This window comes from Lissotriton vulgaris, chromosome 5 (assembly GCF_964263255.1).
Source record: "Lissotriton vulgaris chromosome 5, aLisVul1.2, whole genome shotgun sequence".
NCBI lineage: Eukaryota > Metazoa > Chordata > Amphibia > Caudata > Salamandridae > Lissotriton > Lissotriton vulgaris.
Genome location: NC_141693.1, coordinates 207,293,725 through 207,306,577, shown reverse-complemented (window position 1 = coordinate 207,306,577; position 12,853 = coordinate 207,293,725).

Below are 12,853 nucleotides of genomic sequence, written 5' to 3'. Positions count from 1 at the left end.
CGCAAATAGGGAGCATAGGTTTTAAATTCTATTTGTTGTGAAAACACTTTAGAATGCTTCAATTGATGCAATGTTCTTTATCAGATTCATAACTGATTCTAAGGTCCAGATGTTTTAAAAACAATTTCAAGTGTGCTGGGGACCACTCCTGTAAAAGTGCAACCGTGCATTGAGAAACCTCAAAGGCTTTTACCATATTCCTATTAAAAGTATACCCAGACGCTTCCTCTCTAAAAGTCTCCAATTTTAACAGATGTCTTAAGGTGTCTGGCGCTGCATGTAATAAATTGTACGCCCACCTAATAATATTTGAAATTACTCTGGCTGAGATTCCCGTTACCGATAGCTCAAGACGTAGGGCTTGAACTGGTACCGACTGTGACACTTTTAACAATTTTTGGAGTATGGGCCCTTCCTTTACCTTTATAGATTGCCATGTTTTAATTTGTGTGTATTCCATGGCATATGATAAAATCAGAGGGATTTTCACGCCATAAAGCTCCAACATTGCTGTAAAGTGTCAATTTCCCGTGGAGAGGTACAGTCTCTGGAAAGCTCCAACGTGAGATTCTGCCTTCCGACTCAGGTGTTGGAGGTGGCCTGTATCTTGTAGATTAGAAGTAAGTGTACAGCCCAAATAAACATACTCTCTTACTGTCTCTATCAGTTTGCCTCCTAAAGACCAAATATAAGGTAAAGGATTCCTTCTGCCACTGAAGGGGAGTGCTTTAGTTTTAGTAATGTTTGGCACCAGAAAATTTTCAGTTGCATAAAGATGTAATTAATTCAGGGTTCTTTGCAGACCTATCGGGTCTGATCGAGTATAACAATATCTTCGGCATATGTCAAATAGAGTATATCAACTTGAGCTAATTTAGGAGGGTAATATTTAATTTGAGAAAGACACGCCTTGAGGTCGCTAAAGTAGATGGAGAATCATAGGGGAGCTAACAAGCATCCTTGTTTCAGCCAATTCCACGAAGGGATAGGTTTGGTTAGGCGTTTTTCTCCCCCCATTTGGACTCTGCACCATGTTGATGTGTTAATAGGAGATTAATATTGTTAAGAGTTCTTTTGGAATCCCCATATTAGCCAATTTCTCCATAGTGTCAATCTATCTACACTATCGAACGCCGTTGAAAAATCATTAAAAGCACAATATAAAATTTGAGCATTTAACTTAACAAACTTATCAAGCACTGTTTGGAACACAGCATTATTGTGTAGAATGCTTTGGGTGAAACCCAGCCTGATGCATGGGGATCACTTTTATTGAAAAAGCCCAGTCTTTTAAGTGTTCCAAAACGCAAGCAGCAAAGATCTTAACAGTGGCGTCGACAAGAGCAATTTGTCTATAATTTGCAGGATTCATTCTTGGGCCTTTTTTAAGAGGGGAACCACCACACACCCTTGCCAAGATTCTGGAATTTCCCCGCTTTTCAGGCAATGTTGGAAGAGTGAAAAATGAAAATGGAAAATGAAAAATATACTGAGTTGAAATATTCTGGAGCAAGGTGTTGTTCTGCGATTTATATTTTCTAACTTTGTGTCCCTGATTACGGAGAGACCTGGAATCCAGTGAAAATAATGTCCTTTATATGAATTCTGATATGTGTATACGAAAATGCACACATTTATTTGTGCGTCAGATTCTGTTGCCAAATAGAGGGGTCCTCCGAACACTGCAATCGCCAAATGAGTATATTTTTAGCTCTGAACATCAGGCAAGAAGTGCTTTACAGCCAACAGCATCAAAAGGGATCGCATTAATCACCAAATTATTAGATACTAGCAGCCCGTCCCGACTTTGTCCAGGTATGAAATAGAATGTGTGTAATGTGTGTATTTGGCAAGGGCAATTTATTATAAAATCTTGCGGTAGACAACATTTTTTGTTTCATTAGAATCGGGACAGAGAAGGCCCAGCTGCAGCCCTGGTTGATGTTAGCAGGCGCGTGTAATTGGTGTAGTGATCCGCCAACTGAGCCCGGCTACAGCCCTGGTTGATGTTAGCAGGCGCATGTAATGCTGTTGAATGAGAGAGTTATCAGCCGCGGGTAAATCCGTTTAATGAGAGAGTTGAGTGACAGCGAGTAGGAGAGGCTGCAGTAATTGTCCCCGCAGACACGCTCATTTGAGTGTTCCCCGCTTGAGGCCCAGATGCAGCCCTGGTTGATGTTATCAGGCGCGTGCAATTAGTGTACTGATCCGCCGCCTCAGCCCGGCTAGAGCCCTGGTTGATGGTAGCAGGCGCGTGTAATTTCGTTGAATGAGAGAGTTCAGTAAATATTATATAATATTAGTATGGATTAGTATGGACAAGAAACCAACCTTCATCTACTGTGACCTATTATCCTGAAGGAGGCACAGCTCAGTGCCGAAATGCACATCAAATGCAAGAGATTATTACAAGTGTGCCACGCTACCTTTTCCTCATTAAAATTTGAAATTATTATCATTGCAATTATTTGAAATGTAAATTTTCATGTACACTAGTTTCTTTGTCGTATGAATGAAGATGAATGATTGAGTTTGTATTGGACCCTGTCTTTTTAATGAAATGATTTTTCTCAATTTATCATCAATAAAAATGATGTCTATTTTGTAAAATATATCCAGTTACAGTTGATTCTCCTTTCATCTATGTTGGTATGTTATCAATTGTTGAAATCATAGTTGTTTATAATTTTGTTGCCTTAAGTCTGTACACAAGATTGATTAGTCCCTGTCTTACGGAACAATACCTTTCTAGCAGGTGGGCTTCTCTCTTTATAATATACAATGTTAGAAAGATTACATGGAATTAGATGTGAAAAGTATTTGACCATGAAGTCATTTGTAATGCGTAACCATCTCTGTGCAATGCATTGCCTAATATGCATCAAATATACACAAATAATCTCTTTAATAGTATCCAGATTCTGACAATACGATTTGCAAAACTAAACAAACTCAGAAAATGTCAGTAAACTGACAATAGTTTAATGTCTTGTCCTCAGTCTAACCTTGCACTTTTCTAGGAAGTTTTGAGCCAGTATTCACTTGAGCCAATCAGTTTACTCCAGTGTCCTTGCATATTTTTTTTTCTCGCAAAGTAATAATGGCAGCCAGTATTTTCTTGAGCCAAACAACCTACTCCCCTATCCCCCCTCATAAAATAATTTTTGTTCCTTTCCACTAGGGGTGTGCGGGGTTGCGTATTTTTTCCTCACTAATCCCACTTGGAGTAGCATTTTCTTTGTGCAGGAGTGCATCTACTTGAAAGTTGCCTCTTTTGCAAATAGTTGTAATGGAGGTGTAATTTATCTTGAGTTACTCACTAGGAAATACTAAGCATGGAACACACTAGTGTGCAAATACTCTTGAGAAACCAACGCAAAATAGTTTCTGAGGAAAAGTATGCTCACTCACATACAAAAAGCCTGTGAGACACTAGTGCCAACTAACACTTGTGAAAGAAAACTATGGGCATAGGTGGAGGAAAAGCTGGAGAATGTTACAGCTTTATTATACATAGAATGAAATGTAGGTGTGTTTCAAACTTCACAAAATTAAAATTTTGCAAGCAACATGTAATCTGTAAAATATTTAGATGGCCAGTCACCTTTATTATAATTTGTGCTTCCTTTAACACCCACATTTTAATTAGGTACTTCTTACATTGAAAACCATTTCTGATTTGTGACTAGCTCAAGGCTGAGCCAGTTTTAATTATGAACTCTGCAGCTTCATTGTAATGCATTGTGATTGGCTGCCAGGGTGAGGTGGTTTTCAGCATGTGTGAAACACACAATTCGCTGTGTCAGTAGACCTTCCATTCAGATTCTTATACATTTCAGGGTGGGTCTGATTCACCTTGTCGTGGTTCATGTCCATTCACTGTCTCACCTTGATACACATTTCAAGGAGTGTGCTATTCCCCTCAATTATGCTTTTATAAATGCTTGGTACTTTAAGCAAGTAGAAGGATTTGAGATATTGCAGAGTGAAGGTAGTGACCACTGGTCCCTACAAATATTAATTAATATAAAACAAGAGTCGGAAAGAGAAAGAGTGGTCCCTTTACAGATAGTAATAAACACAATTTTTCCTTTCTGTGTTGTTCAATTATGGTGTGATTGATCACAACAATATACAATAAACCATTGGAAATCTAGTTATAGAAATACATATGTCTCAACACGTGGAATCATATCCTTCCATTATTTTATTTTAAAAAACATGATTTGATTTGGATATAGTCCAAAACATTTTACTTGCTGCAATTAAAAACATCAACATGTATATACTATTCCAAAAGTAAAAAAAAATTCATTGGAAATATTTCATATAAGTGAAACACAGCTAGTATCTTCTTTTCCAAAATACATCAAATAATGTTAGTTTCACAAACTCCTAGATAACATAATTATTACAGTTCAAATAAATCAAATACAATCACAGCAATATAAAAACTTTAAAAGATAGAACACACCACACGCATAACTACCCGTATAAACGAGGACAGTCTGAAACTGGTCAATAACCTGATAATTGACTATAATTTGGAGCAAAGAGATAAAATACCAACATGACACAACCAGCGTATTGAGCAGGTGGTAAACTGTTTAAGGATACAGGTAAAATCAGGGCCCGGACCCAAGCAAAATGAGAGAATAAATGGTTAGTTTAATAATGAGTTTAGGAATTTAAAATTGATGGCACGAAAATGGAAAATGGAAAAGACAGTTAAGAAAAAGAGAAGTGTGGCTCAATGGTTAGAGCGGCAGACCCAGATGCAGAGTTCTGGCCCGGGACCAGGGTTCAATTCCCCGCCTCGGCGGGTCTTGGGTTCAAAATTCCACGGACCTGATAATTCTCGCCTCGCTGCCTATTCTAATCATGGAGTCCCACTCTGCAACTCTGGGCAATAGCTTGCTTAATCTCCACAACGGCCCCCACAACGCTAAAGGATGCCTGGCCACCACCTTGGGGGTGCCCAGGAGTGGACACCTCACAGGGAAAGCCAGGATGGGTTCCACAGCGGTATTCATACAAGCGCCTTGAGACCCTTGCGGGTGAGTAGTGCGCTATACAAGTATCAATTTACAATTTAAAAAGACAGGATAAGGTTACAATGGATAGCCTTTGTGTGGCAAAACATGTGTATAAAAATACGTTGAGAGAAAGGAAACTAGAATATTTGTCCAAAAATTGGCAAACGATGTGAGAAGTGCTAAACACAAATAATATAAGATTATGCTAGTGATTGATAAAAGAGGAAATGTACAAGGGGAAATGAAGTGCTTAGTGGGAGAAGACAATTGGGTTAATCAGCTGAGTAACTTGTATGGATGACCCCAGTAATAAGGTCAAGGGAGGTAGAACAATAAATGCTGTACTTCTCTTTTTAATATATAAAAGAAAACATCGGATCTTTAAAACTAACTAAAGCCGTAATTATATTAAAAAAGAATACTGACTGATGGGCTAGCTTTCTAAATGTGACCTTCCAAAATATTTTATCCTCTGGGATTTTCCCAGAAGGTTGCAAAGGGCCATTGTCTGACCAATATATAAAACGGAGTATGCCAAATTGCCCTAGAACTATCGCCTTATAAGTCTGCTGGATGTGGGGGACAAAGTATTCTGTAAGATATTGTTCGGCGCATTGAAGACCTGGGCAGAACAGCACAATATGATACCAATAGAGCAAGGTGGGTACAAAGAGGGCCACTCAACTATAGACCATTGCCTTAGTTTATGGGCAATAACAAAAAAGGCACTGGAAGTGCGAGGAAATTTATTCTGCTGTTTTGTTGATTTCCGAGCCGCCTTCGACTCAGTGGATTATACTGGCAAAGCTCGGAATCAACACAACAATACTTTCATTAATTCAGGAAATGCACTCTTGAATTGGGCCAGCTAATCTTAGATACCCTAGGAACTTTATCTAAGAAAATTCAGATAAAGAATGGATTGCGTCAGGGCTGTGTTTTGGCTCCACTGTTATTTTCTTTGTTCCTTTCTGATTTACCAAATATACTGAGTAAGGAAGGCGGATTAAGCCCTAAAATGGCTGGGACCCATATTTCATGTATGGTATACACTGATGATCAGGTGATAACATACATGATAGAGTGGGGTTTGCAAAATACTAAAATAATGGTACTGGGTAAAAGAAAGAACTCTTTTTACTCAAAGCTGGGTGAGGTTAAAGTTGAAGAAGTGGACAAATATAAATATTTGGGTATGTGGTTCGACAGCAAGTTAAATTGGAGGGACCAATACAGTCTTTAAAATCAAAGGCTCTCTCTTCAGTATGGGGCCTTAAACAATTTAAGCAGAAGTATGGTGACCCCTCCAAGGGGCCAATTTTATCAGCTTTTAATGGAATGGTTCGCCCATAATTCCAATACAGTGTTGAGGTTTGCCTCAGATGGCAAATTGGATTGGAATTTAGAGGAGGGTAAATGTGTGAAAGACCTTGTTGCTCTTCCTCCGTCAACCATGATACAGGTTTTGAGAGTGGAATGTCATCTCACAGTCTGGATTTTGGGGGGAATGTAAGCATCATGGAATTTCTGGCAGAGATTGAACAGAGAAGGGCCCCCCAAATAGCAAATCTTTGTAAAAAGGAAATAGAGGAAAGTGAACTTAACTGGGCATCCCAAGTTAGACATAAGTTAGATAAGTTATGCGTTAAACTTTCCTTAGAACCAGATCGATGGAAAGCAGGGAAGCAGACCCCCAAGCATGAACTACGTGATATGACCAATATTAAGACCTGTGAAGAAGATTTACGTTACTTAGGGAGCAAATCGTCCACCCATCTCTTGGTAAGCGGGTGGGCTAATGATCAGATGTTCCCCTGTATCGAGGCCATGCCGAATTTGAAGCTTAGAAATGCAGTATTACAATTTAGAGTCTGCCTGAATCCTTGTAATGATGATTGGAAGATAAAATCGACAATGACAAATGAACAGGGTCTGTGCACATGTGGAGTACAAGTAAAATGCAGTGTCCCACATATTTTGCTGGATTGTCTGTGGTTCCGGAAAGAACTTTTAAAACCTCTTTTTATTGCCTATAAAACTGATAGGAGGGATCTTGCACTTAGCCTATTGACAAATATTAGATTTCTAAATGTGACATGTGCAATAGGAAGATTTTTAATTGCAATACAGGAATCGCTGAATGAATTGGTAATATAATCTGAATTGGACTCTGGCTTGTAATATGATTTTACCGATGACTTTCTGATCGTTGGGAGCACATATGTGTGTAGGAATGTATATTTAACTTATAGGTGACCCTTTTTCGGCGATGAATTAAGAGATTTTTATAGAGTGGCACAGCTTCCTTTGCATATTTTATTAGGATTTTATTGAGTTTTATACAGCTTTTATGGAAGTACTGTTTGTACAATTCATATTTTAACGGTATGTTGGAGTGTGACATCTTTCTTTTTATGGCTATATTCCAAATAAAAAATATTAATAACAAAAATTGTGTAAGGGGGTCATTAGATTATAGCTGATGCAGATGAACCAAATACCACACTTGCAGTTTACCCACCCTATTTAGAACTGGTGAGATTGCAGGGTTTTCAATAGTGCAGTCTCCGCTGTCTCTGCCATGAGAAACTACAGGGCCATCACGTTATAGTGCCTCTCTAATTACCTCACAAAATATCCTTGCCAGAGATATGGGACCTAGAGCATGACCTGTTTTTCTTCACCAAAACATGACTGAACCCAACCTATGCCTAACGCATTGTTTCATCCATTCATGCCCGGTGCAAATTCACCAGACAAGATCATCAGCCCCAGCCCAAAGGCGGAGTCCCCATCTTATTCAAGGATACCTATGCCGCTCCATCTTCACGGACACCACCACTAGTTACATGGAACACCTCACCTTCAAGGTACACATCACAGCCAATTTAACCCTGTGCCAACCCTGGACATAGATTTCATTGCACCCCTTGTTATCTACTTCAGCACCTTTATTCTTCTTGGAGACTTCAATTTCCACCCAGAAGAACATGCTAACACAACCTTTCCAGACCTCACAGAGAACATCGGAAACCTAGGCATTACCCAGCACAATATTGGACCCAATCACGCTGTAAAGCTCTCTTTGGGTTCAAATTTTAAAATCCTTCAATAATGTCAAAGTCGTTACCAAAAACATTGACACAATAGGAACCCCCTCAATGATAGAATCACCAAGCAACTTACCAAAAGACTACAAACCATCCAGAACTTAGCAGCTAGACTCACACTCAACCTTCACCACAGGACTCATATCACACCACACCACACCTCAGGGAGCTCCACTGTCTTCTATACATTATCATACCCAGTTCAAACTCATCATACACATATTGAAGGCAGTACACCACCTAGGCCCCCCATACCTGAACCTGTGAATCACATTCCTCCAACCACGCTGTCAACTCTGTTCTGCCAGACTACTACACGCACACCTCCTACGCATACACAGAAATAGATATGAAGGTCAAGCCTTTTCGTGCACCTCTCTTAAATCATGGAATTAACTCTATCTTAAATTTCCTCTGCCTCACTTATTAAATTCCGAAAGAAGCTGAAGACCTGGCACTTTGATTAACCACCTACACCTGGCACCCTAGGTAGACTAAGGACTTGCACCTGCTCAAAGTCAAGATACCCAATGGAAGTACTGGAAATGGAAATCTATTAATAGCCCTAGAGAGAGAAAAAAAAAGAAAAAAAAGAAAACATGCCTTGTGAAATTGGTTTTTGGAAAAAAAACATTTTACCAAGATGGCAAAGTTAAGAATGGCAGGCACATTGGGGTGTCTGAATTGGGTGGCGGGGTCATCCGCTAGGGCAGTGGAGACACTTTACCAAGCAGGCAAAGTTAGGAATGGCAGGCACATTGAGGTGACTAAATTAGGTGGGGGTCATCCGCTAGGAGAGTGGAGTTTTTTTTATTGTCTGGTTGGCGGTACAGCTGCCTGACTTTAACTGGCCCCCTGATGTCTAATTCTAAACCCTGTCACCATATATGTATAGATTTCTTACCTAGTCTCAACCAGTCTCCATTATTGCTTAAGTTAAATCATTAATTTTAACTTTGGCAAGTGCTATTGCTCTGCATCAGTGGGTGCGTGGTGAGAATTAAAATATTGTTATTGGTCATTATTCCTATTGTCTTTAGGTTTTTTGGGGAGGGTTGCCTAACTGTTTTCGAGTTATGTTTGGGCAGGAAACTACCTCGTATGAGCCTTCAGTTGCTTTTTATTGGATGAGCTTGTTTGTGCTTTTCTAAAATTCCAAGCCTACTATTTTATGGTGATGGCTGCCCATGTTCACTGATTTGCAAATGCTTCTGATACATATTATTTTGACAGTTTAATCATATATTGAAATATATATACCTGATCTTCGATACTTTGTAAGTACGGCATGTACTGCCAAATCAGCATGATTTAAGACTTTGATTTAGTGAAACCAGTAAAAGTAATTTTCTTAATTTTTAGGTAACTTTTATTCATGCTGACATGACCATGGACAATTGTATACCCTATTTACTTTTCTTGATGGAACCCAATTCAGTTCAAGAAGATTGGAGATTTTTTTTTTGACATCTTAAATTATTTGGATCCATCCAGCTGTAGAGACCGGTGGAGGTAAATGTGTATACATTTTAATATTACCGGATTTGTAGTTCATTGAAAATCACCTTGTTAAAATATAATTCCAACTGATCCATTACTGTCTGTATTGTTTTTGGGGAGGACAAAAGTATGAAACATGGCTACAAGCCATTACCCAGGATAACCCAATTCCTCTCCTATGTAAATGGGTGCAAAAGAAATCATTTCGACCGGGCTTTGTTTTATTTAATCAGTCTCAGGCAAGTGCCCTAGGTGTATTTTGGCTGTGTTAGAACAGTCAGCCTTAGGGTGGCCTTCCCCCAAACCTGTGCTAAACGTCTTGTTTCACTCCCCCAAACGTGGTTTGATTGTCATATACATATTTGTCATATTTAATTTACTTATAAAACCCATGTAGGATGGTATACAATACACACCAAGACTTGTAAATTAAATGCTAACAGTAGGCCTGTAGCACCTATTGTACCACCCTCTAAAGTAGCAATTTAAACATGTCATGTCCCAGGTCTGCCATGGCAGCCTGAATGTAGCATTAAACTGCTATTTCGATTGGCATTAAACCTCCCTTGCCAAGCCTTGAACTCCCCTTTTGTCACATATACGTTGCCCCAAAGGTAGGCACTAGGTAGCCCATAAGTCTGAGTGCTGTATAATTCAAAGGTTGAAAAAGTGCTTTGGAGTTATATAAGTCCTGGTAATGATAAAACCCTACATTTGTTTTTCACTACTGTGAGGCCTACCCCTCTTATAGGAGAGCATTGGGGATTCCTTATTACATTTAATAAGCTGCAAATCCAAATTTGGAGCAGGTAGAAATATTATGTTTGGTATCTATGAAATTGTAATATTAAACCCTGTTTAAAGGTCCGATTTTGGAAATGCCACTTTTAGAAAGTGGGTATTTTTCTTCCTTTATGCTATTTTATGCCTGCAGCCTGGCTTGGGTCACATGACTGGGTGTTGCTGACAGATGTTATGAATTCCCCTCAGACAGTCACATAGAACTGTCTTCGGCTACAGCCCTCTGCCTCGTCCTGCTGGAGGCTATCATCGGAACATAAAAATCTACACCACGGCTCAGACCCAAGGCTATCTTAGGACGGTACTCCCTCCTCGGACACCAGCTACCAACTTGCTACACTGAACTTTACCTTCTCAAAACATCTTTCTCAGAAGGTAAAAGCTGACTGGTCTCAAGACACTTCTCATATCTGAATGGCACCCCATCAAGGCCGGCGTTATGTTTTTTACTTTGCCTGGTTTCGCCTGACTTGATGTCCATGGTTGGAACTTTGATCTTTCAGGTGCTAGTTTATCCTAAAATCTGTAAAATAAACCATCCAGTTCTACTAATTGGATATTTTTTGTTTTGGTTTCAAATCATTTATCAAACTGAACACATTGCCTCTAAGTTAAATCTGTCTGATTTTGTGTTGAACTATCCAGGGGTAAGCATAGGTTAATTTAGTTACTTTTTGTGGTTAACCCTGCAACGGATTGTGGTTGTCGTTTGATCAGAGTTCACCTCCTAGTCAACCAACAACACAGTTTCTCACAGTCACCATTTGCAGACTTCATGCAATCTTTGTACTGCTCTGCAATAGTTGTCAGCAAACAATCCCATTAAATATAAAACCCTAAATATTATCTCCATATTTTCTGCCTATGTATCACCCACTGCATTTCATACATTAATTTATTTGAGTGTACATTTCTTAATTATAAATGCCTGCTGTATTTAGAATTCTTTGGCTAAGTATAACATATCCTTTTTTCTAGCTTTATAATGCATCAGTTATTCATATATATATTTACATGATTTATAATGTTTTATCTTAATGAGTGAAGGTACAACAAGATTAATATGTTAATTTTGGCTTTTCACATCACTCAATGCGAATCCGACTATTTCTAAAATAATTAGAAAAGTGAATTTAAGCTGGGTAGAGACCAGTGTAATGCAGTGAGGAAATCTACAACTACCTGGGGGACTCAGGTTAAACAAGTAGAGAATGCAAACATCCTTCATGAAGCCCAGAGACCGGCAACACAGAGCAATACCATTCTGAACACAGATACACAGTTCGACCATATCAATACAAAACAAAGATACCTGTTGTTCTGTTAAGGTGTGCAGGTAGGAGACCACCTTAGAAGCTGGTACAGGCTCTTTTGTTGCTAAGACAAATTAGCAAGAGGCAAGAATGGGGGAGTTCGAAACTAGGGACTTATTCAATATTCCCATGCAAAGAAATCCAGAAGTAATGTTAAAATATTACAACTTGTTTACTATTCTGTTTATTAACCCCTCAGTTATACTGATATACGTTATATGCACTAGGATAAGACATTGATCTTTGAAAAAGTAAAACAATATGTATCTAGAGTGTATTCTTGAATGTGCCTAACCATATTGAAAAGAGATTTGGAACTCAATAATAGCAAACACATCTATGAGTCTCACAGGATTGATCATTACCCAGAACGCACCATTCTCATATAATATGCAAGTGGTTTGTGGGAGGCAGTTTACCAGGTTAACTGACTCAAATAGGTAACCTGGTATTGAGCTTACATTTTTGCCAGAGGGTCTAGAAAAATGTATCTCGGGCCACATTTTGTATGAAAATTTGCAAAAATATTATCACTGGCTTGGTGACTTTGGTATTGCATTGTTATGTTTCCATTAAATGGCAGAGTCCTAAAGCTATTTATTATAGCTCTGTTAGTTACCCACCCACAAATGATGACTAACTGGATGTCAGCCAGCTGGGTGTTGAAGATGAAATAGAATATTGGACATTAGAATACCACTACCTAAAACACTGATTTTTGCTTAGATATAGCGAAACCAAGATTTTGAAGATCATTTGGTAGTCGACACATAGGAAATCATCTGTAAAACGATTAATTGAATTGAATCCTAGGTAATCATTGATAGATAAATTGTGTTTATATTTAGATTCCTTAAGAAACGCATTTCAAATTTGGCTAAATTATTGACATATGTTGTACTTTTTTATGTTTATATCCTTACATCATTTTGTTTCTCCAGTTCTGATTGAAGATTATGAAAATCAAACATTTGCCATGTTAATGCTTAGAAAACAGTTCAGAAAAACTGAACTACATGCCCTTCCTTGTTCAAATGAACATTGCAATAAAGATAAAACAATTGCATTGACAAGAAGCTGGACGTCTACACCC